Raw genomic sequence first — 20,589 nt, forward strand, 5'->3', positions numbered from 1 at the left:
CGTATTCCTGACTACTAGTTGATTTTGATTGCCCGTAAATTGTTGTAAAAATGCCAAATGGAATGAACCAAAGACAAATTTGGACAGCATTCCCAAAGTTATAATGCTTTATCAAAGCCTAACTGTAGTACTATTTTTAAAAACCAAATCTTCCTTCGAGTCGGATTCGAACCAGCGACCTATGGATTACCAATTGCGTAACATCTACAGTCCACCGCTCTACCAAGTGAGCTATCGAAGGCTCGTCTTCCTGACTACTAGTTGATTTTGATTGCCCGTAAATTGTTGTAAAAATGCCAAATGGAATGAACCAAAGACAAATTTGGACAGCATTCCCAAAGTTATAATGCTTTATCAAAGCCTAACTGTGGTACTATTTTTAAAAACCAAACCTTCCTTCGAGCCGGACTCGAACCAGCGACCTATGGATAACCAATTGCGTAACAACTACAGTCCACCGCTCTACCAACTGAGCTATCGAAGGCTCGTCTTCCTGACTACTAGTTGTAACTGGTTGTGCATATCTACATTTATTTTTGAGTGCCCACGTGTTGTTGCAAAATGCAAAATAGATAGAACTAAAGGCAATTTTTAAATATATTTGCTGTGTTGCTATATAATTTCTGGAAAGTGTAGAGCATTCACAAATTTCAAAACCATTCTTAACTCCCAACTGTGGTACTATTCAAAAAAATCAAACCATCCTTCGAGCCGGATTCGAACCAGCGACCTATGGATTACCAATTACGTAACAACTACAGTCCACCGCTCTACCAACTGAGCTATCGAAGGCGCTTACGCCTGTAATTTAGTTGGAACCAGTTTATAATATATATATCTCATTGCTTACGAATCGTTGCAAAAATACCACTAGGTAATACTAATAATATCTATAATCGATTTTGATTGCCCGTAAATTGTTGTAAAAAAGCCAAATGAAATGAACCAAAGACAAATTTGGACAGCATTCCCAAAGTTATAATGCTTTATCAAAGCCTAACTGTGGTACTATTTTTAAAAACCAAATCTTCCTTCGAGCCGGATTCGAACCAGCGACCTATGGATAACCAATTGCGTAACAACTACAGTACACCGCTCTACCAACTGAGCTATCGAAGGCTCGTCTTCCTGACTACTAGTTGATTTTGATTGCCCGTAAATTGTTGTAAAAATGCCAAACGGAATGAACCAAAGACAAATTTGGACAGCATTCCCAAAGTTATAATGCTTTATCAAAGCCTAACTGTGGTACTATTTTTAAAAACCAAACCTTCCTTCGAGCCGGATTCGAACCAGCGACCTATGGATAACCAATTGCGTAACAACTACAGTCCTCCGCTCTACCAACTGAGCTATCGAAGGCTCGTCTTCCTGACTACTAGTTGTAACTGTTTCTGCATATCTACATTTATTTTTTAGTGCCCACGTGTTGTTGCAAAATGCAAAATAGATAGAACTAAAGGCAATTTTTAAATATATTTGCTGTGTTGCTATATAATTTCTGGAAAGTGTAGAGCATTCACAAATTTCAAAACCATTCTTAACTCCCAACTGTGGTACTATTCAAAAAAATCAAACCATCCTTCGAGCCGGATTCGAACCAGCGACCTACGGATTACCAATTACGTAACAACTACAGTCCACCGCTCTACCAACTGAGCTATCGAAGGCTCTTTCGCCTGCAATTTAGTTGGAACCAGTTTATAATATATATATCTCATTGCTTACGAATCGTTGCAAAAATACCACTAGGTAATACTAATAATATCTATAATCGATTTTGATTGCCCGTAAATTGTTGTAAAAATGCCAAATGGAATGAACCAAAGACAAATATGGACAGCATTCCCAAAGTAATAATGCTTTATCAAAGCCTAACTGTGGTACTATTTTTAAAAACCAACCCTTCCTTCGAGCCGGATTCGAACCAGTGACCTATAGATAACCAATTGCGTAACAACTACAGTCCACCGCTCTACCAACTGAGCTATCGAAGGCTCGTCTTCCTGACTACTAGTGGCAACTTGTTCAGCATATCTACATTTATTTTTGAGTGCCCACGTATTGTTGCAAAAATGCAAAATAGATAGAACCAAAGGCAATTTTTAAATATATTTGCTGTGTTGCTATATAATTTCTGGAATGTGTAGAGCATTCACAAATTTCAAAAGCTTTCTTAATTCCTAACTGTGGTACTATTTTTAAAAAACAAACCTTCCTTCGAGCCGGATTCGAACCAGCGACCTATGGATAACCAATTGCGTAACAACTACAGTCCACCGCTCTACCAACTGAGCTATCGAAGGCTCGTTTGCCTGACTATTAGTTGTAACTAGGTTAGCATATCTATATTTAATTTGAATGCGCACGAATTGTTGCAAAAATGCTAAATAGCTAGGACCAAAGACGACTTTAAAATACTTCTGCTGTGTTGCTATATAATTTCTGGAATGTGTATAGCATTTACAAATTTCAAAAGCATTCTTAACTCCCAACTGTGGTACTATTCAAAAAAATCAAACCTTCCTTCGAGCCGGATTCGAACCAGCGACCTATGGATAACCAATTGCGTAACAACTACAGTCCACCGCTCTACCAACTGAGCTATCGAAGGCTCGTATTCCTGACTACTAGTTGATTTTGATTGCCCGTAAATTGTTGTAAAAATGCCAAATGGAATGAACCAAAGACAAATTTGGACAGCATTCCCAAAGTTATAATGCTTTATCAAAGCCTAACTGTAGTACTATTTTTAAAAACCAAATCTTCCTTCGAGTCGGATTCGAACCAGCGACCTATGGATTACCAATTGCGTAACATCTACAGTCCACCGCTCTACCAAGTGAGCTATCGAAGGCTCGTCTTCCTGACTACTAGTTGATTTTGATTGCCCGTAAATTGTTGTAAAAATGCCAAATGGAATGAACCAAAGACAAATTTGGACAGCATTCCCAAAGTTATAATGCTTTATCAAAGCCTAACTGTGGTACTATTTTTAAAAACCAAACCTTCCTTCGAGCCGGACTCGAACCAGCGACCTATGGATAACCAATTGCGTAACAACTACAGTCCACCGCTCTACCAACTGAGCTATCGAAGGCTCGTCTTCCTGACTACTAGTTGTAACTGGTTGTGCATATCTACATTTATTTTTGAGTGCCCACGTGTTGTTGCAAAATGCAAAATAGATAGAACTAAAGGCAATTTTTAAATATATTTGCTGTGTTGCTATATAATTTCTGGAAAGTGTAGAGCATTCACAAATTTCAAAACCATTCTTAACTCCCAACTGTGGTACTATTCAAAAAAATCAAACCATCCTTCGAGCCGGATTCGAACCAGCGACCTATGGATTACCAATTACGTAACAACTACAGTCCACCGCTCTACCAACTGAGCTATCGAAGGCGCTTACGCCTGTAATTTAGTTGGAACCAGTTTATAATATATATATCTCATTGCTTACGAATCGTTGCAAAAATACCACTAGGTAATACTAATAATATCTATAATCGATTTTGATTGCCCGTAAATTGTTGTAAAAAAGCCAAATGAAATGAACCAAAGACAAATTTGGACAGCATTCCCAAAGTTATAATGCTTTATCAAAGCCTAACTGTGGTACTATTTTTAAAAACCAAATCTTCCTTCGAGCCGGATTCGAACCAGCGACCTATGGATAACCAATTGCGTAACAACTACAGTACACCGCTCTACCAACTGAGCTATCGAAGGCTCGTCTTCCTGACTACTAGTTGATTTTGATTGCCCGTAAATTGTTGTAAAAATGCCAAACGGAATGAACCAAAGACAAATTTGGACAGCATTCCCAAAGTTATAATGCTTTATCAAAGCCTAACTGTGGTACTATTTTTAAAAACCAAACCTTCCTTCGAGCCGGATTCGAACCAGCGACCTATGGATAACCAATTGCGTAACAACTACAGTCCTCCGCTCTACCAACTGAGCTATCGAAGGCTCGTCTTCCTGACTACTAGTTGTAACTGTTTCTGCATATCTACATTTATTTTTTAGTGCCCACGTGTTGTTGCAAAATGCAAAATAGATAGAACTAAAGGCAATTTTTAAATATATTTGCTGTGTTGCTATATAATTTCTGGAAAGTGTAGAGCATTCACAAATTTCAAAACCATTCTTAACTCCCAACTGTGGTACTATTCAAAAAAATCAAACCATCCTTCGAGCCGGATTCGAACCAGCGACCTATGGATTACCAATTACGTAACAACTACAGTCCACCGCTCTACCAACTGAGCTATCGAAGGCTCTTACGCCTGCAATTTAGTTGGAACCAGTTTACAATATATATATCTCATTGCTTACGAATCGTTGCAAAAATACCACTAGGTAATACTAATAATATCTATAATCGATTTTGATTGCCCGTAAATTGTTGTAAAAATGCCAAATGGAATGAACCAAAGACAAATTTGGACAGCATTCCCAAAGTTATAATGCTTTATCAAAGCCTAACTGTGGTACTATTTTTAAAAACCAAATCTTCCTTCGAGCCGGATTCGAACCAGCGACCTATGGATAACCAATGGCGTATCAACTACAGTCCACCACTCTACCAACTGAGCTATCGAAGGCTCTTACGCCAGAAATTTAGTTCTCATTGCTTACGAATCGTTGCAAAAATACCACTAGGTAATACTAATAATATTTATATTCGATTTTGATTGCCCGTAAATTGTTGTAAAAATGCCAAATGGATAGGATCAAAGACAAATGTGTGCATCATTCCCAAATACTTAATTCTATCTCAATGCCTAACTTATTTTTAAAAACCAACTCTTCCTTCGAGCCGGATTCGAACCAGCGACCTATGGATAACCAATTGCGTAACAACTACAGTCCACCACTCTACCAACTGAGCTATCGAAGGCTCGTTTGCCTGACTATTAGTTGTAACTAGGTTAGCATATCTATATTTAACTTTGAATGCGCACGAATTGTTGCAAAAATGCTAAATAGCTAGGACCAAAGACGACTTTAAAATACTTCTGCTGTGTTGCTATATAATTTCTGGAAATTTCAAAAGCATTCTTAACTCCCAACTGTGGTACTATTCAAAAAAATCAAATCTTCCTTCGAGCCGGATTCGAACCAGCGACCTATGGATAACCAATTGCCTAACAACCACAGTCCACCACTCTACCAACTGAGCTATCGAAGGCTCGTTTGCCTGACTATTAGTTGTAACTAGGTTAGCATATCTATATTTAACTTTGAATGCGCACGAATTGTTGCAAAAATGCTAAATAGCTAGGACCAAAGACGACTTTAAAATACTTCTGCTGTGTTGCTATATAATTTCTGGAAATTTCAAAAGCATTCTTAACTCCCAACTGTGATACTATTTAAAAAAACAAACCTTCCTTCGAGCCGAATTCGAACCAGCGACCTATGGATAACTTAACAAATTTCAAAAGCTTTCCCAATTCCTAACTGGTGGTACTATTTAAAAAAATGATATCTTCCTTCGAGCCGGATTCGCACCAGCGACCTATGAATATGCAATTGCGTATCAACTACAGTCCACCGCTCCACCAACTGAGCTATCGAAAGCTCTTACTTCCAGAATTTAGCTGGAACTAGTTCATAAAATTTGTATCTCATTACTTACGAATCGTTTCAAAAATACAACTAGTTCACAATATCTATAATTGATTTTGATTGCCCGTAAATTGTTGTAAAAATGCCAAATGAAATGAACCAAAGACAAATTTGGACAGCATTCCCAAAGTAATAATGCTTTATCAAAGCCTAACTGTGGTACTATTTTTAAAAACCAACCCTTCCTTCGAGCCGGATTCGAACCAGCGACCTATAGATAACCAATTGCGTAACAACTACAGTCCACCGCTCTACCAACTGAGCTATCGAAGGCTCGTCTTCCTGACTACTAGTGGCAACTAGTTCAGCATATCTACATTTATTTTTGAGTGCCCACGTATTGTTGCAAAAATGCAAAATAGATAGAACCAAAGGCAATTTTTAAATATATTTGCTGTGTTGCTATATAATTTCTGGAATGTGTAGAGCATTCACAAATTTCAAAAGCTTTCTTAATTCCTAACTGTGGTACTATTTTTAAAAAACAAACCTTCCTTCGAGCCGGATTCGAACCAGCGACCTATGGATAACCAATTGCGTAACAACTACATTCCACCGCTCTACCAACTGAGCTATCGAAGGCTCGTCTTCCTGACTACTAGTTGATTTTGATTGCCCGTAAATTGTTGTAAAAAAGCCAAATGGAATGAACCAAAGACAAATTTGGACAGCATTCCCAAAGTTATAATGCTTTATCAAAGCCTAACTGTGGTACTATTTTTAAAAACCAAACCTTCCATCGAGCCGGATTCGAACCAGCGACCTATGGATAACCAATTGCGTAACAACTACAGTCCACCGCTCTAACAACTGAGCTATCGAAGGCTCGTCTTCCTGACTACTAGTTGTAACTGGTTCTGCATATCTACATTTATTTTTGAGTGCCCACGTGTTGTTGCAAAATGCAAAATAGATAGAACTAAAGGCAATTTTTAAATATATTTGCTGTGTTGCTATATAATTTCTGGAAAGTGTAGAGCATTCACAAATTTCAAAACCATTCTTAACTCCCAACTGTGGTACTATTCAAAAAAATCAAACCATCCTTCGAGCCGGATTCGAACCAGCGACCTATGGATTACCAATTACGTAACAACTACAGTCCACCGCTCTACCAACTGAGCTATCGAAGGCTCTTACGCCTGCAATTTAGTTGGAACCAGTTTATAATATATATATCTCATTGCTTACGAATCGTTGCAAAAATACCACTAGGTAATACTAATAATATCTATAATCGATTTTGATTGCCCGTAAATTGTTGTAAAAATGCCAAATGGAATGAACCATAGACAAATTTGGACAGCATTCCCAAAGTTATAATGCTTTATCAAAGCCTAACTGTGGTACTATTTTTAAAAACCAAATCTTCCTTCGAGCCGGATTCGAACCAGCGACCTATGGATAACCAATTGCGTAACAACTACAGTCCACCACTCTACCAACTGAGCTATCGAAGGCTCGTTTGCCTGACTATTAGTTGTAACTAGGTTAGCATATCTATATTTAACTTTGAATGCGCACGAATTGTTGCAAAAATACTAAATAGCTAGGACCAAAGACGACTTTAAAATACTTCTGCTATGTTGCTATATAATTTCTGGAAATTTCAAAAGCATTCTTAACTCCCAACTGTGGTACTATTCAAAAAAATCAAACCTTTCTTCGAGCCGGATTCGAACCAGCGACCTATGGATAACCAATTGCGTAACAACTACAGTCCACCGCTCTACCAACTGAGCTATCGAAGGCTCGTCTTCCTGACTACTAGTTGTAACTGGTTCTGCATATCTACATTTATTTTTGAGTGCCCACGTGTTGTTGCAAAATGCAAAATAGATAGAACTAAAGGCAATTTTTAAATATATTTGCTGTGTTGCTATATAATTTCTGGAAAGTGTAGAGCATTCACAAATTTCAAAAGCTTTCTTAATTCCTAACTGTGGTACTATTTTTAAAAAACAAACCTTCCTTCGAGCCGGATTCGAACCAGGGACCTATGGATAACCAATTGCGTAACAACTACAGTCCACCACTCTACCAACTGAGCTATCGAAGGCTCGTTTGCCTGACTATTAGTTGTAACTAGGTTAGCATATCTATATTTAACTTTGAATGCGCACGAATTGTTGCAAAAATACTAAATAGCTAGGACCAAAGACGACTTTAAAATACTTCTGCTGTGTTGCTATATAATTTCTGGAAATTTCAAAAGCATTCTTAACTCCCAACTGTGGTACTATTCAAAAAAATCAAACCTTTCTTCGAGCCGGATTCGAACCAGCGACCTATGGATAACCAAGTGCCTAACAACTACAGTCCACCGCTCTACCAACTGAGCTATCGAAGGCTCGTTTGCCTGACTATTAGTTGCAACTAGTTCAGCATATCTATATTTAATTTTGAATGCGCACGAATTGTTGCAAAAATGCTAAATACCTAGGACCAAAGACGACTTTAAAATACTTCTGCTGCGTTGCTATATAAATTCTGGAATGTGTAGAGCATTCACAAATTTCAAAAGCTTTCTTAATTCCTAACTGTGGTACTATTTAAAAAAAAAAACTTCCTTCGAGCCGGATTCGAACCAGCGACCTATGGATAACCAATTGAGTATCAACTACAGTCCACCGCTCTACCAACTGAGCTATCGAATGCTCTTACGCCTGCAATTTAGTTGGAACCATTTTATAATATATATATCTCATTGCTTACAAATCGTTGCAAAAATACCACTAGGTAATACTAATAATATCTATAATCGATTTTGATTGCCCGTAAATTGTTGTAAAAATGCCAAATGGATAGGATCAAAGACAAATTTGTGCATCATTCCCAAACATATAATGCTATCTCAATGCCTAACTGTGGTAATATTTTTAAAAAACAACCCTTCCTTCGAGCCGGATTCGAACCAGCGACCTATGGATAACCAATTGCGTAACAACTACAGTCCACCGCTCTACCAACTGAGCTATCGAAGGCTCGTTTGCCTGATTATTAGTTGTAACTAGGTTAGCATATCTATATTTAATTTTGAATGCGCACGAGTTGTTGCAAAAATGCTAAATAGCTAGGACCAAAGACGACTTTAAAATACTTCTGCTGTGTTGCTATATAATTTCTGGAATGTGTATAGCATTTACAAATTTCAAAAGCATTCTTAACTCCCAACTGCGGTACTATTCAAAAAATCAAACCTTCCTTCGAGCCGGACTCGTACCAGCGACCTATGGATAACCAATTGCCTAACAACTACAGTCCACCGCCCTACCAACTGCGCTATCGAAGGCTCGTTTGCTTGACTATTAGTTGCAACTAGTTTAGCATATCTATATTTAATTTTGAATGCGCACGAATTGTTGCAAAAATGCTAAATAGCTAGAACCAAAGACGACTTTAAAATACTTCTGCTGTGTTGCTATATAAATTCTGGAATGTGTACAGCATTTACAAATTTCAAAAGCTTTCCCAATTCCTAACTGGTGGTACTATTTAAAAAAATTAAATCTTCCTTCGAGCCGGATTCGAACAAGCGACCTATGGATAACCAATTGCGTAGCAACTACAGTCCACCGCTCTACCAACTGAGCTATCGATCGCTCTTACGCCTGCAATTTAGTTGGAACCAGTTTATAATATATATATCTCATTGATTACAAATCGTTGCAAAAATACCACTAGGTAATACTAATAATATCTATAATCGTTTTTGATTGCCCGTAAATTGTTGTAAAAATGTCAAATGGATCGGATCAAAGACAAATTTGTGCATCATTCCCAAACATATAATGCTATCTCAATGCCTAACTGTGGTAATATTTTTAAAAAACAACCCTTCCTTCGAGCCGGATTCGAACCAGCGACCTATGGATAACCAATTGCGTAACAACTACAGTCCACCGCTCTACCAACTGAGCTATCGAAGGCTCGTTTGCCTGATTATTAGTTGTAACTAGGTTAGCATATCTATATTTAATTTTGAATGCGCACGAGTTGTTGCAAAAATGCTAAATAGCTAGGACCAAAGACGACTTTAAAATACTTCTGCTGTGTTGCTATATAATTTCTGGAATGTGTATAGCATTTACAAATTTCAAAAGCATTCTTAACTCCCAACTGCGGTACTATTCAAAAAATCAAACCTTCCTTCGAGCCGGACTCGTACCAGCGACCTATGGATAACCAATTGCCTAACAACTACAGTCCACCGCCCTACCAACTGCGCTATCGAAGGCTCGTTTGCTTGACTATTAGTTGCAACTAGTTTAGCATATCTATATTTAATTTTGAATGCGCACGAATTGTTGCAAAAATGCTAAATAGCTAGAACCAAAGACGACTTTAAAATACTTCTGCTGTGTTGCTATATAAATTCTGGAATGTGTACAGCATTTACAAATTTCAAAAGCTTTCCCAATTCCTAACTGGTGGTACTATTTAAAAAAATTAAATCTTCCTTCGAGCCGGATTCGAACAAGCGACCTATGGATAACCAATTGCGTAGCAACTACAGTCCACCGCTCTACCAACTGAGCTATCGATCGCTCTTACGCCTGCAATTTAGTTGGAACCAGTTTATAATATATATATCTCATTGATTACAAATCGTTGCAAAAATACCACTAGGTAATACTAATAATATCTATAATCGTTTTTGATTGCCCGTAAATTGTTGTAAAAATGTCAAATGGATCGGATCAAAGACAAATTTGTGCATCATTCCCAAACATATAATGCTATCTCAATGCCTAACTGTGGTAATATTTTTAAAAAACAACCCTTCCTTCGAGCCGGATTCGAACCAGCGACCTATGGATAACCAATTGCGTAACAACTACAGTCCACCGCTCTACCAACTGGGCTATCGAAGGCTCGTTTGCCTGATTATTAGTTGTAACTAGGTTAGCATATCTATATTTAATTTTGAATGCGCACGAGTTGTTGCAAAAATGCTAAATAGCTAGGTAGGACCAAAGACGACTTTAAAATACTTCTGCTGTGTTGCTATATAATTTCTGGAATGTGTATAGCATTTACAAATTTCAAAAGCATTCTTAACTCCCAACTGTGGTACTATTCAAAAAAATCAAACCTTCCTTCGAGCCGGATTCGAACCAGCGACCTATGGATAACCAATTGCGTAACAACTACAGTCCACCGCTCTACCAACTGAGCTATCGAAGGCTCGTATTCCTGACTACTAGTTGATTTTGATTGCCCGTAAATTGTTGTAAAAATGCCAAATGGAATGAACCAAAGACAAATATGGACAGCATTCCCAAAGTAATAGTGCTTTATCAAAGCCTAACTGTGGTACTATTTTTAAAAACCAACCCTTCCTTCGAGCCGGATTCGAACCAGCGACCTATAGATAACCAATTGCGTAACAACTACAGTCCACCGCTCTACCAACTGAGCTATCGAAGGCTCGTCTTCCTGACTACTAGTGGCAACTTGTTCAGCATATCTACATTTATTTTTGAGTGCCCACGTATTGTTGCAAAAATGCAAAATAGATAGAACCAAAGGCAATTTTTAAATATATTTGCTGTGTTGCTATATAATTTCTGGAATGTGTAGAGCATTCACAAATTTCAAAAGCTTTCTTAATTCCTAACTGTGGTACTATTTTTAAAAAACAAACCTTAATTCGAGCCGGATTCGAACCAGCGACCTATGGATAACCAATTGCGTAACAACTACAGTCCACCGCTCTACCAACTGAGCTATCGAAGGCTCGTTTGCCTGACTATTAGTTGTAACTAGGTTAGCATATCTATATTTAATTTGAATGCGCACGAATTGTTGCAAAAATGCTAAATAGCTAGGACCAAAGACGACTTTAAAATACTTCTGCTGTGTTGCTATATAATTTCTGGAATGTGTATAGCATTTACAAATTTCAAAAGCATTCTTAACTCCCAACTGTGGTACTATTCAAAAAAATCAAACCTTCCTTCGAGCCGGATTCGAACCAGCGACCTATGGATAACCAATTGCGTAACAACTACAGTCCACCGCTCTACCAACTAAGCTATCGAAGGCTCGTATTCCTGACTACTAGTTGATTTTGATTGCCCGGAAATTGTTGTAAAAATGCCAAATGGAATGAACCAAAGACAAATTTGGACAGCATTCCCAAAGTTATAATGCTTTATCAAAGCCTAACTGTGGTACTATTTTTAAAAACCAAATCTTCCTTCGAGCCGGATTCGAACCAGCGACCTATGGATTACCAATTGCGTAACAACTACAGTCCACCGCTCTACCAACTGAGCTATCGAAGGCTCGTCTTCCTGACTACTAGTTGATTTTGATTGCCCGTAAATTGTTGTAAAAATGCCAAATGGAATGAACCAAAGACAAATTTGGACAGCATTCCCAAAGTTATAATGCTTTATCAAAGCCTAACTGTGGTACTATTTTTAAAAACCAAATCTTCCTTCGAGCCGGATTCGAACCAGCGACCTATGGATAACCAATTGCGTAACAACTACAGTCCACCGCTCTACCAACTGAGCTATCGAAGGCTCGTCTTCCTGACTACTAGTTGATTTTGATTGCCCGTAAATTGTTGTAAAAATGCCAAACGGAATGAACCAAAGACAAATTTGAACAGCATTCCCAAAGTTATAATGCTTTATCAAAGCCTAACTGTGGTACTATTTTTAAAAACCAACCCTTCCTTCGAGCCGGATTCGAACCAGCGACCTATGGATAACCAATTGCGTAACAACTACAGTCCACCGCTCTACCAACTGAGCTATCGAAGGCTCGTCTTCCTGACTACTAGTTGATTTTGATTGCCCGTAAATTGTTGTAAAAATGCCAAATGGAATGAACCAAAGACAAATTTGGACAGCATTCCCAAAGTTATAATGCTTTATCAAAGCCTAACTGTGGTACTATTTTTAAAAACCAAACCTTCCTTCGAGCCGGATTCGAACCATCGACCTATGGATAACCAATTGCGTAACAACTACAGTCCACCGCTCTACCAACTGAGCTATCGAAGGCTCGTCTACCTGACTACTAGTTGTAACTGGTTCTGCATATCTACATTTATTTTTGAGAGCCCACGTGTTGTTGCAAAATGCAAAATAGATAGAACTAAAGGCAATTTTTAAATATATTTGCTGTGTTGCTATATAATTTCTGGAAAGTGTAGAGCATTCACAAATTTCAAAACCATTCTTAACTCCCAACTGTGGTACTATTCAAAAAAATCAAACCATCCTTCGAGCCGGATTCGAACTAGCGACCTATGGATTACCAATTACGTAACAACTACAGTCCACCGCTCTACCACCTGAGCTATCGAAGGCTCTTACGCCTGCAATTTAGTTGGAACCAGTTTATAATATATATATCTCATTGCTTACAAATCGTTGCAAAAATACCACTAGGTAATACTAATAATATCTATAATCGATTTTGATTGCCCGTAAATTGTTGTAAAAATGCCAAATGGAATGAACCAAAGACAAATTTGGACAGCATTCCCAAAGTTATAATGCTTTATCAAAGCCTAACTGTGGTACTATTTTTAAAAACCAAATCTTCCTTCGAGCCGGATTCGAACCAGAGACCTATGGATAACCAATTGCGTAACAACTACAGTCCACCACTCTACCAACTGAGCTATCGATGGCTCGTTTGCCTGACTATTAGTTGTAACTAGGTTAGCATATCTATATTTAACTTTGAATGCGCACGAATTGTTGCAAAAATGCTAAATAGCTAGGACCAAAGACGACTTTAAAATACTTCTGCTGCGTTGCTATATAAATTCTGGAATGTGTAGAGCATTCACAAATTTTAAAAGCTTTCTTAATTCCTAACTGTGGTACTATTTTTTTAAAAAAAACTTCCTTCGAGCCGGATTCGAACCAGCGACCTATGGATAACCAATTGAGTATCAACTACAGTCCACCGCTCTACCAACTGAGCTATCGAATGCTCTTACGCCTGCAATTTAGTTGGAACCAGTTTATAATATATATATCTCATTGCTTACAAATCGTTGCAAAAATACCACTAGGTAATACTAATAATATCTATAATCGATTTTGATTGCCCGTAAATTGTTGTAAAAATGCCAAATGGATAGGATCAAAGACAAATTTGTGCATCATTCCCAAACATATAATGCTATCTCAATGCCTAACTGTGGTAATATTTTTAAAAAACAAACCTTCCTTCGAGCCGGACTCGTACCAGCGACCTATGGATAACCAATTGCCTAACAACTACAGTCCACCGCTCTACCAACTGAGCTATCGAAGGCTCGTTTGCTTGACTATTAATTGCAACTAGTTTAGCATATCTATATTTAATTTTGAATGCGCACGAATTGTTGCAAAAATGCTAAATAGCTAGAACCAAAGACGACTTTAAAATACTTCTGCTGTGTTGCTATATAAATTCTGGAATGTGTACAGCATTTACAAATTTCAAAAGCTTTCCCAATTCCTAACTGGTGGTACTATTTAAAAAAATTAAATCTTCCTTCGAGCCGGATTCGAACAAGCGACCTATGGATAACCAATTGCGTATCAACTACAGTCCACCGCTCTACCAACTGAGCTATCGATCGCTCTTACGCCTGCAATTTAGTTGGAACCAGTTTATAATATATATATCTCATTGCTTACAAATCGTTGCAAAAATACCACTAGGTAATACTAATAATATCTATAATCGATTTTGATTGCCCGTAAATTGTTGTAAAAATGTCAAATGGATGGGATCAAAGACAAATTTGTGCATCATTCCCAAACATATAATGCTATCTCAATGCCTAACTGTGGTAATATTTTTAAAAAACAACCCTTCCTTCGAGCCGGATTCGAACCAGCGACCTATGGATAACCAATTGCCTTACAACTACAGTCCACCGCTCTACCAACTGAGCTAACGAAGGCTCGTTTGCTTGACTATTAGTTGCAACTAGTTCAGCATATCTATATTTAATTTTGAATGCGCACGAATTGTTGCAAAAATGCTAAATAGCTAGAACCAAAGACGACTTTAAAATACTTCTGCTGTGTTGCTATATAAATTCTGGAATGTGTACAGCATTTACAAATTTCAAAAGCATTCCTAATTCCAACTGTGGTACTATTTAAAAAAACAAACCTTCCTTCGAGCCGGATTCGAACCAGCGACCTATGGATAACCAATTGCGTAACAACTACAGTCCACCGCTCTACCAACTGAGCTATCGAAGGCTCTTTAAGTCTGACGAATAGTTGGAACTAGTTTATAATATCTATATCGGATTGCTCACAAAGTGTTGCAAAAATGCAACTGGTTTATACTATCTATATTTAATTTTGATTGCCCATAAATTGTTGTATAAATTCAAAATAGATAGGACCAAAGACAACCGTAATACATTTCCGCTGTGGTACGATATATTTTATGAGATTTTTAGAGCATTCACAAATTTTTAATGCCGTCTCAATGCCTAACTGTAGTAGTATGTGGAAAATATTAAGCCTTCCTTCGAACCGGATTCGAACCAGCGACCTATGGATGACCAATTGCGTATCAACTATAGTCCACCGCTCTACCAACTGAGCTATCGAAGGCTCTTACGCCTGAAATTTAGTTAGAACCAGTTTATAATATATATATCTCATTGCTTACGAATTGTTGCAAAAATACTACTAGGTAATAATATCTATAATCGATTTTGATTGCCCGTAAATTGTTGTAGAAATGCCAAATGGATAGGATCAAAGACAAATTTGTGCATCATTCCCAAATATTTAATTCTCTCTCAATGCCTAACTGTGGTACTATTTTTAAAAACCAACCCTTCCATCGAGCCGGATTCGAACCAGCGACCTATGGATAACCAATTGCGTAACAACTACAGTCCACCGCTCTACAAACTGAGCTATCGAAGGCTCGTTTGCCTGACTATCAGTTGTAACTAGTTTAGCATATCTATATTTAATTTTGAATGCGCACGAATTGTTGCAAAAAAGCTAAATAGCTAGGACCAAAGACGACTTTAAAATACTTCTGCTGTGTTGCTATATAATTTCTGGAATCTGTACAGCATTTACAAATTTCAAAAGCATTCTTAACTCCCAACTGTTGTACTATTCAAAAAAATCAAACCTTCCTTCGAGCCGGATTCGAAGCAGCGACCTATGGATAACCAATTGCCTAACAACTACAGTCCACCGCTCTACCAACTGAGCTATCGAAGGCTCGTTTGCCTGATTATTAATGGCAACTAGTTCAGCATATCTACATTTATTTTTGAGTGCCCACGTATTGTTGCAAAAATGCAAAATAGATAGAACCAAAGGCAATTTTTAAATATATTTACTGTGTTGCTATATAATTTCTGGAATGTGTAGAGCATTCACAAATTTCAAAAGCTTTCTTAATTCCTAACTGTGGTACTATTTTTAAAAAACAAACCTTCCTTCGAGCCGGATTCGAACCAGCGACCTATGGATAACCAATTGAGTACCAACTACAGTCCACCGCTCTACCAACTGAGCTATCGAAGGCTCTTACGGCTGCAATTTAGTTGGAACCAGTTTATAATATATATCTCATTGCTTACGAATCGTTGCAAAAATACTACTAGGTAATAATATCTATAATCGATTTTGATTGCCCGTAAATTGTTGTAAAAATGCCAAATGGAATGAACCAAAGACAAATTTGGACAGCATTCCCAAAGTTATAATGCTTTATCAAAGCCTAACTATGGCACTATTTTTAAAAACCAACCCTTCCTTCGAGCCGGATTCGAACCAGCGACCTATGGATAACCAATTGCGTAACAACCACAGTCCACCGCTCTACCAACTGAGCTATCGAAGGCTCGTCTTCCTGAATACTAGTTGCAACTAGTTCAGCATATCTACATTTATATTTGAGTGCCCACGTGTTGTTGCAAAAATGCAAAATAGATAGAACTAAAGGCAATTTTTAAATATATTTGCTGTGTTGCTATATAATTTCTGGAATGTGTAGAGCATTCACAAATTTCAAAAGCTTTCTTAATTCCTAACTGTGGTACTATTTTTAAAAAACAAACCTTCTTTCGAGCCGGATTCGAACAAGCGACCTATGGATAACCAATTGCGTATCAACTACAGTCCACCGCTCGACCAACTATAAGCTATCGAAGGCTCTTAACGCCTGCAATTTTGTTGGAACCAGTTTATAATAGTCCACCGCTCAAAAATACTACTAGGTAATAATATCTATAATCGATTTTGATTGCCCGTAAATTGTTGTAAAAATGCCAAATGGAATGAACCAAAGACAAATTTGGACAGCATTCCCAAAGTTATAATGCTTTATCAAAGCCTAACTGTGGCACTATTTTTAAAAACCAACCCTTCCTTCGAGCCGGATTCGAACCAGCGACCTATGGATAACCAATTGCGTAACAACCACAGTCCACCGCTCTACCAACTGAGCTATCGAAGGCTCGTCTTCCTGAATACTAGTTGCAACTAGTTCAGCATATCTACATTTATATTTGAGTGCCCACGTGTTGTTGCAAAAATGCAAAATAGATAGAACTAAAGGCAATTTTTAAATATATTTGCTGTGTTGCTATATAATTTCTGGAATGTGTAGAGCATTCACAAATTTCAAAAGCTTTCTTAATTCCTAACTGTGGTACTATTTTTAAAAAACAAACCTTCTTTCGAGCCGGATTCGAACAAGCGACCTATGGATAACCAATTGCGTATCAACTACAGTCCACCGCTCGACCAACTATAAGCTATCGAAGGCTCTTAACGCCTGCAATTTTGTTGGAACCAGTTTATAATATATATATCTCATTGCTTACGAATCGTTGCAAAATTACCACTAGGTAATACTAATAATATCTATAATCGATTTTGATTGCCCGTAAATTGTTGTAAAAATGCCAAATGGATAGGATCAAAGACAAATTTGTGCATCATTCCCAAATATATAATGCTATCTCAATGCCTAACTGCTGTGGTACTATTTTTAAAAACCAACCCTTCCTTCGAGCCGGATTAGAACCAGCGACCTATGAATATCCAATTGCGTAACAATTACAGTCCATCGCTCTACCAACTGAGCTATCGAAGGTAGGATTGCATGACTATTAGTTGCAACTACACTGTTAGAAATTTTTACTGTGAAAGTCACTGGCAGCACTTTTTACGTGTGGCACGTTAAAAAATTACGTGTATTTTCACAGTAAAAAAAACTGTAAAAGTAACTGTAAAATTTACGTTTTTCCGAAGAAAATACGTCTGAAATCACCGTAAATTTCGCCGTAAACATTAACCAAAACTGAAAGCCTACGTGTATATTTACAGTAAAATTAACAGTGAGTCACGTAAAGTCTACGTGAGTCATCGAAAATTTACGTATACATTCACAGTAGATCTGAAAATTTACGTGCAGTTTTACAGTAGATTTTACTGAAAAACAGTACTTTTTACGTGATTACGCGTAATTTTTACGTCACTCACTGTAAAATTTACCCTTAAACTACCTGTTAATTTTGCTAAATACTGGCAGGTTCACAGTAATTTTTACTGGACTAACAGTATTATACACTGATAAACCAGTAAAATTTACTGCCAAAACAACAGTAAAACACATTTTATACTGTTGAAATAACAGCACTTTATTACAAAAAAAAACATCAGTGCTGATTGAATGTTTTAAATAATAGCAATACAAGAAACTTTTGGGCTATGAGAAAGGAAATAAACATTAACAGTGTAATGGGTAACAGTAATGATCAGCATTGTGCACAAAACAAACACATTAACAATGTTTTTTTTAAAAATTGAATAACACAATTATTAATACTGTGGTGGTATATACACTTGCAGTTTTAATGCTGACACTGCTGCTTGGTTTAAATGAAAAAATGCAATAAAAATGTTTTATGGTAGATTGGTTAATAAAAACGAATAATGAACTCAGCTGCATTTTAAAATGGTGATATACATTACATAAATCACTTTAAGAGTAAAATTTCAGATGAGTTTGTATGAAAGCAATGTCATTTTTGACTCACCAATTCACATATGAATGAAAACACTATATTGTTGCTGAACTTGGTTCAATGTCTTGATCTTTGCCAGCCTTTTCCGAACACATTTTTCTAATGAGAGAATAAGACTTCGGGTTTGCATCCTTGTGATGTCTTTACCTATGTCCAATTTCTCAATATTGATGTGTGCGAACTGAGAAGTACCTAAACATTTTTTTAATTAATTGGAGTACTCTACAGCTGTAATAATGTCAGAACAAGCGAACTGTACAACTGAAGTTACAACAGAATTGCCAGAAGTGAACCAATTTATAATTTCTTTCCATTACTATTTCACCTCATATTTACTTATAGTCAGAACTTAGAAGAATGGGCCAGTATAGACTTTAGATTAATTTTCCCGGTGACTTTGGTCTAACATAGAACCTCAAGAATCCATTTCGTAAAAAACCCTGCAAAGAATACACAATTAGCAACAAACCACACATAAATATGGAAAAATAAAAATGAATAAAAAACACACCTTATCTTGCCATGCTAAAAGCCACTTCTTTTAACAGTCTTATGACATGTAAAGCAGTTGTCCTGTGATTCCTAAAAAGTAAACATTTAGTAGTAGGAATTATGCTTAATTTACAAATCTAGGATACACTTTTATTTTTTTAATAAAATTCTTGCTGAGTATACTCTGGTAAAACAAAGAAAATTACTACAGAATATTAATTAAAAGTATACACATACTTACATTTTTCTCCGATTGAGCAGCTGACTAAACAACAAGAACGAGCTTAATAAGACCTATCTCTCATTAACTGCTAATGTGCCTATTTTGAATCAAAACCACATAAAACCAATCAGAATTCTAAAAACTTGACTGCCAACAATAAATTTCCTCTCCTTACGTTCAAATGTCTTCGCTTGAGATACAATTCCCGCCTTTAAGCGCAGGAGAATCACGTGGCTAAACCGGGCGTTTCTATTGGCTGAGGAATCGAAGGCTCGTTTGCCTGACTATTAGTTGCAACTAGTTCAGCATATCTAAATTTAATTTAGAATGCGCACGAATTGTTACAAAAATGCTAAATAGCTAGGACCAAAGACGACTTTAAAATACTTCTGCTGTGTTGCTATATCATTTTTGGAATGTGTACAGCATTTACAAATTTCAAAAGCATTCTTAATTCCCAACTGTGGTACTGTTCAAAAAATGAAACCTTCCTTCGAGCCGGATTCGAACCAGCGACCTATGGATAACCAATTGCTTAACAACTACAGTCCACCGCTCTACCAACTGAGCTATCGAAGGCACGTCTTCCTGACTACTAGTTGCAACTAGTTTAGCATATCTACATTTATTTTTGAGTGCCCACGTATTGTTGCAAAAATGCAAAATAGATAGAATCAAAAGCAATTTTTAAATATATTTGCTGTGTTGCTATATAATTTCTGGAATGTGTAGAGCATTCACAAATTTCAAAAGCTTTCTTAATTCCTAACTGTGGTACTATATTTAATAGAACAAATCTTCCTTCGAGTCGGATTCGAACCAGCGACCTATGGATAACCAATTGCGTATCAACAACAGTCCACCGCTCTACCAACTGAGCTATCGAAGGCTCTTACGCCTGAAACTTAGTTGGAACCAGTTTATAATATATATATCTCATTGCTTACGAATCGTTGCAAAAATACTACTAGGTAATAATATCTATAATCGATTTTGATTGACCGTAAATTGTTGTAAAAATGCCAAATGGATAGGATCAAAGACAAATTTGTGCATCATTCCCAAATATTTAATTCTATCTCAATGCCTAACTGCAGTACTATTTTTAAAAACCAACCCTTCTTTCGAGCCGGATTCGAACAAGCGACCTATGGATAACCAATTGCGTAACAACTACAGACCACCGCTC

The 20,589-nt window shown here is 37.1% G+C and overlaps 1 long non-coding RNA gene and 23 other non-coding genes across 24 annotated transcripts; all 24 read right to left on the reverse strand.

Annotated features, from left to right (window-relative positions):
- Nucleotides 1-394: 394 nt before the first annotated feature.
- Nucleotides 395-484, reverse strand: Trnay-gua (transfer RNA tyrosine (anticodon GUA)). Its single transcript is given in 2 exon segments — nucleotides 395-430; nucleotides 448-484. It is a non-coding gene; the product is annotated as a tRNA-Tyr (tRNA).
- A 218-nt stretch (nucleotides 485-702) lies between these two features.
- On the reverse strand, nucleotides 703-792 carry Trnay-gua (transfer RNA tyrosine (anticodon GUA)). Its single transcript is given in 2 exon segments — nucleotides 703-738; nucleotides 756-792. It is a non-coding gene; the product is annotated as a tRNA-Tyr (tRNA).
- Nucleotides 793-2,216: 1,424 nt separating this feature from the next.
- Trnay-gua (transfer RNA tyrosine (anticodon GUA)) lies at nucleotides 2,217-2,306 on the reverse strand. The gene is given in 2 exon segments: nucleotides 2,217-2,252; nucleotides 2,270-2,306. It is a non-coding gene; the product is annotated as a tRNA-Tyr (tRNA).
- A 218-nt stretch (nucleotides 2,307-2,524) lies between these two features.
- Trnay-gua (transfer RNA tyrosine (anticodon GUA)) lies at nucleotides 2,525-2,614 on the reverse strand. Its single transcript is given in 2 exon segments — nucleotides 2,525-2,560; nucleotides 2,578-2,614. It is a non-coding gene; the product is annotated as a tRNA-Tyr (tRNA).
- A 396-nt stretch (nucleotides 2,615-3,010) lies between these two features.
- On the reverse strand, nucleotides 3,011-3,100 carry Trnay-gua (transfer RNA tyrosine (anticodon GUA)). The gene is given in 2 exon segments: nucleotides 3,011-3,046; nucleotides 3,064-3,100. It is a non-coding gene; the product is annotated as a tRNA-Tyr (tRNA).
- Nucleotides 3,101-3,318: 218 nt separating this feature from the next.
- Trnay-gua (transfer RNA tyrosine (anticodon GUA)) lies at nucleotides 3,319-3,408 on the reverse strand. The gene is given in 2 exon segments: nucleotides 3,319-3,354; nucleotides 3,372-3,408. It is a non-coding gene; the product is annotated as a tRNA-Tyr (tRNA).
- A 788-nt stretch (nucleotides 3,409-4,196) lies between these two features.
- On the reverse strand, nucleotides 4,197-4,286 carry Trnay-gua (transfer RNA tyrosine (anticodon GUA)). The gene is given in 2 exon segments: nucleotides 4,197-4,232; nucleotides 4,250-4,286. It is a non-coding gene; the product is annotated as a tRNA-Tyr (tRNA).
- Nucleotides 4,287-5,110: 824 nt separating this feature from the next.
- On the reverse strand, nucleotides 5,111-5,200 carry Trnah-gug (transfer RNA histidin (anticodon GUG)). The gene is given in 2 exon segments: nucleotides 5,111-5,146; nucleotides 5,164-5,200. It is a non-coding gene; the product is annotated as a tRNA-His (tRNA).
- Nucleotides 5,201-6,683: 1,483 nt separating this feature from the next.
- Nucleotides 6,684-6,773, reverse strand: Trnay-gua (transfer RNA tyrosine (anticodon GUA)). Its single transcript is given in 2 exon segments — nucleotides 6,684-6,719; nucleotides 6,737-6,773. It is a non-coding gene; the product is annotated as a tRNA-Tyr (tRNA).
- Nucleotides 6,774-8,534: 1,761 nt separating this feature from the next.
- Trnay-gua (transfer RNA tyrosine (anticodon GUA)) lies at nucleotides 8,535-8,624 on the reverse strand. The gene is given in 2 exon segments: nucleotides 8,535-8,570; nucleotides 8,588-8,624. It is a non-coding gene; the product is annotated as a tRNA-Tyr (tRNA).
- An 855-nt stretch (nucleotides 8,625-9,479) lies between these two features.
- Nucleotides 9,480-9,569, reverse strand: Trnay-gua (transfer RNA tyrosine (anticodon GUA)). Its single transcript is given in 2 exon segments — nucleotides 9,480-9,515; nucleotides 9,533-9,569. It is a non-coding gene; the product is annotated as a tRNA-Tyr (tRNA).
- Nucleotides 9,570-10,737: 1,168 nt separating this feature from the next.
- Nucleotides 10,738-10,827, reverse strand: Trnay-gua (transfer RNA tyrosine (anticodon GUA)). The gene is given in 2 exon segments: nucleotides 10,738-10,773; nucleotides 10,791-10,827. It is a non-coding gene; the product is annotated as a tRNA-Tyr (tRNA).
- Nucleotides 10,828-11,597: 770 nt separating this feature from the next.
- On the reverse strand, nucleotides 11,598-11,687 carry Trnay-gua (transfer RNA tyrosine (anticodon GUA)). Its single transcript is given in 2 exon segments — nucleotides 11,598-11,633; nucleotides 11,651-11,687. It is a non-coding gene; the product is annotated as a tRNA-Tyr (tRNA).
- A 153-nt stretch (nucleotides 11,688-11,840) lies between these two features.
- Nucleotides 11,841-11,930, reverse strand: Trnay-gua (transfer RNA tyrosine (anticodon GUA)). Its single transcript is given in 2 exon segments — nucleotides 11,841-11,876; nucleotides 11,894-11,930. It is a non-coding gene; the product is annotated as a tRNA-Tyr (tRNA).
- A 153-nt stretch (nucleotides 11,931-12,083) lies between these two features.
- On the reverse strand, nucleotides 12,084-12,173 carry Trnay-gua (transfer RNA tyrosine (anticodon GUA)). Its single transcript is given in 2 exon segments — nucleotides 12,084-12,119; nucleotides 12,137-12,173. It is a non-coding gene; the product is annotated as a tRNA-Tyr (tRNA).
- A 153-nt stretch (nucleotides 12,174-12,326) lies between these two features.
- On the reverse strand, nucleotides 12,327-12,416 carry Trnay-gua (transfer RNA tyrosine (anticodon GUA)). The gene is given in 2 exon segments: nucleotides 12,327-12,362; nucleotides 12,380-12,416. It is a non-coding gene; the product is annotated as a tRNA-Tyr (tRNA).
- A 2,367-nt stretch (nucleotides 12,417-14,783) lies between these two features.
- Trnay-gua (transfer RNA tyrosine (anticodon GUA)) lies at nucleotides 14,784-14,873 on the reverse strand. The gene is given in 2 exon segments: nucleotides 14,784-14,819; nucleotides 14,837-14,873. It is a non-coding gene; the product is annotated as a tRNA-Tyr (tRNA).
- Nucleotides 14,874-15,146: 273 nt separating this feature from the next.
- Trnay-aua (transfer RNA tyrosine (anticodon AUA)) lies at nucleotides 15,147-15,236 on the reverse strand. Its single transcript is given in 2 exon segments — nucleotides 15,147-15,182; nucleotides 15,200-15,236. It is a non-coding gene; the product is annotated as a tRNA-Tyr (tRNA).
- An 849-nt stretch (nucleotides 15,237-16,085) lies between these two features.
- Nucleotides 16,086-16,175, reverse strand: Trnay-gua (transfer RNA tyrosine (anticodon GUA)). The gene is given in 2 exon segments: nucleotides 16,086-16,121; nucleotides 16,139-16,175. It is a non-coding gene; the product is annotated as a tRNA-Tyr (tRNA).
- A 229-nt stretch (nucleotides 16,176-16,404) lies between these two features.
- On the reverse strand, nucleotides 16,405-16,494 carry Trnah-gug (transfer RNA histidin (anticodon GUG)). The gene is given in 2 exon segments: nucleotides 16,405-16,440; nucleotides 16,458-16,494. It is a non-coding gene; the product is annotated as a tRNA-His (tRNA).
- A 525-nt stretch (nucleotides 16,495-17,019) lies between these two features.
- Nucleotides 17,020-17,109, reverse strand: Trnah-gug (transfer RNA histidin (anticodon GUG)). Its single transcript is given in 2 exon segments — nucleotides 17,020-17,055; nucleotides 17,073-17,109. It is a non-coding gene; the product is annotated as a tRNA-His (tRNA).
- Nucleotides 17,110-18,272: 1,163 nt separating this feature from the next.
- Nucleotides 18,273-19,192, reverse strand: LOC149726622 (uncharacterized). The gene is made up of 2 exons (XR_016386187.1): nucleotides 19,022-19,192; nucleotides 18,273-18,877 (listed from the first exon to the last, which is right to left on the reverse strand). It is a non-coding gene; the product is annotated as an uncharacterized LOC149726622 (long non-coding RNA).
- Nucleotides 19,193-19,889: 697 nt separating this feature from the next.
- Nucleotides 19,890-19,979, reverse strand: Trnay-gua (transfer RNA tyrosine (anticodon GUA)). Its single transcript is given in 2 exon segments — nucleotides 19,890-19,925; nucleotides 19,943-19,979. It is a non-coding gene; the product is annotated as a tRNA-Tyr (tRNA).
- Nucleotides 19,980-20,199: 220 nt separating this feature from the next.
- Trnan-guu (transfer RNA asparagine (anticodon GUU)) lies at nucleotides 20,200-20,289 on the reverse strand. Its single transcript is given in 2 exon segments — nucleotides 20,200-20,235; nucleotides 20,253-20,289. It is a non-coding gene; the product is annotated as a tRNA-Asn (tRNA).
- Nucleotides 20,290-20,589: the final 300 nt, after the last annotated feature.

Source organism: Ciona robusta, chromosome 12 (assembly GCF_009617815.1).
Source record: "Ciona robusta chromosome 12, ASM961781v2".
NCBI lineage: Eukaryota > Metazoa > Chordata > Ascidiacea > Phlebobranchia > Cionidae > Ciona > Ciona robusta.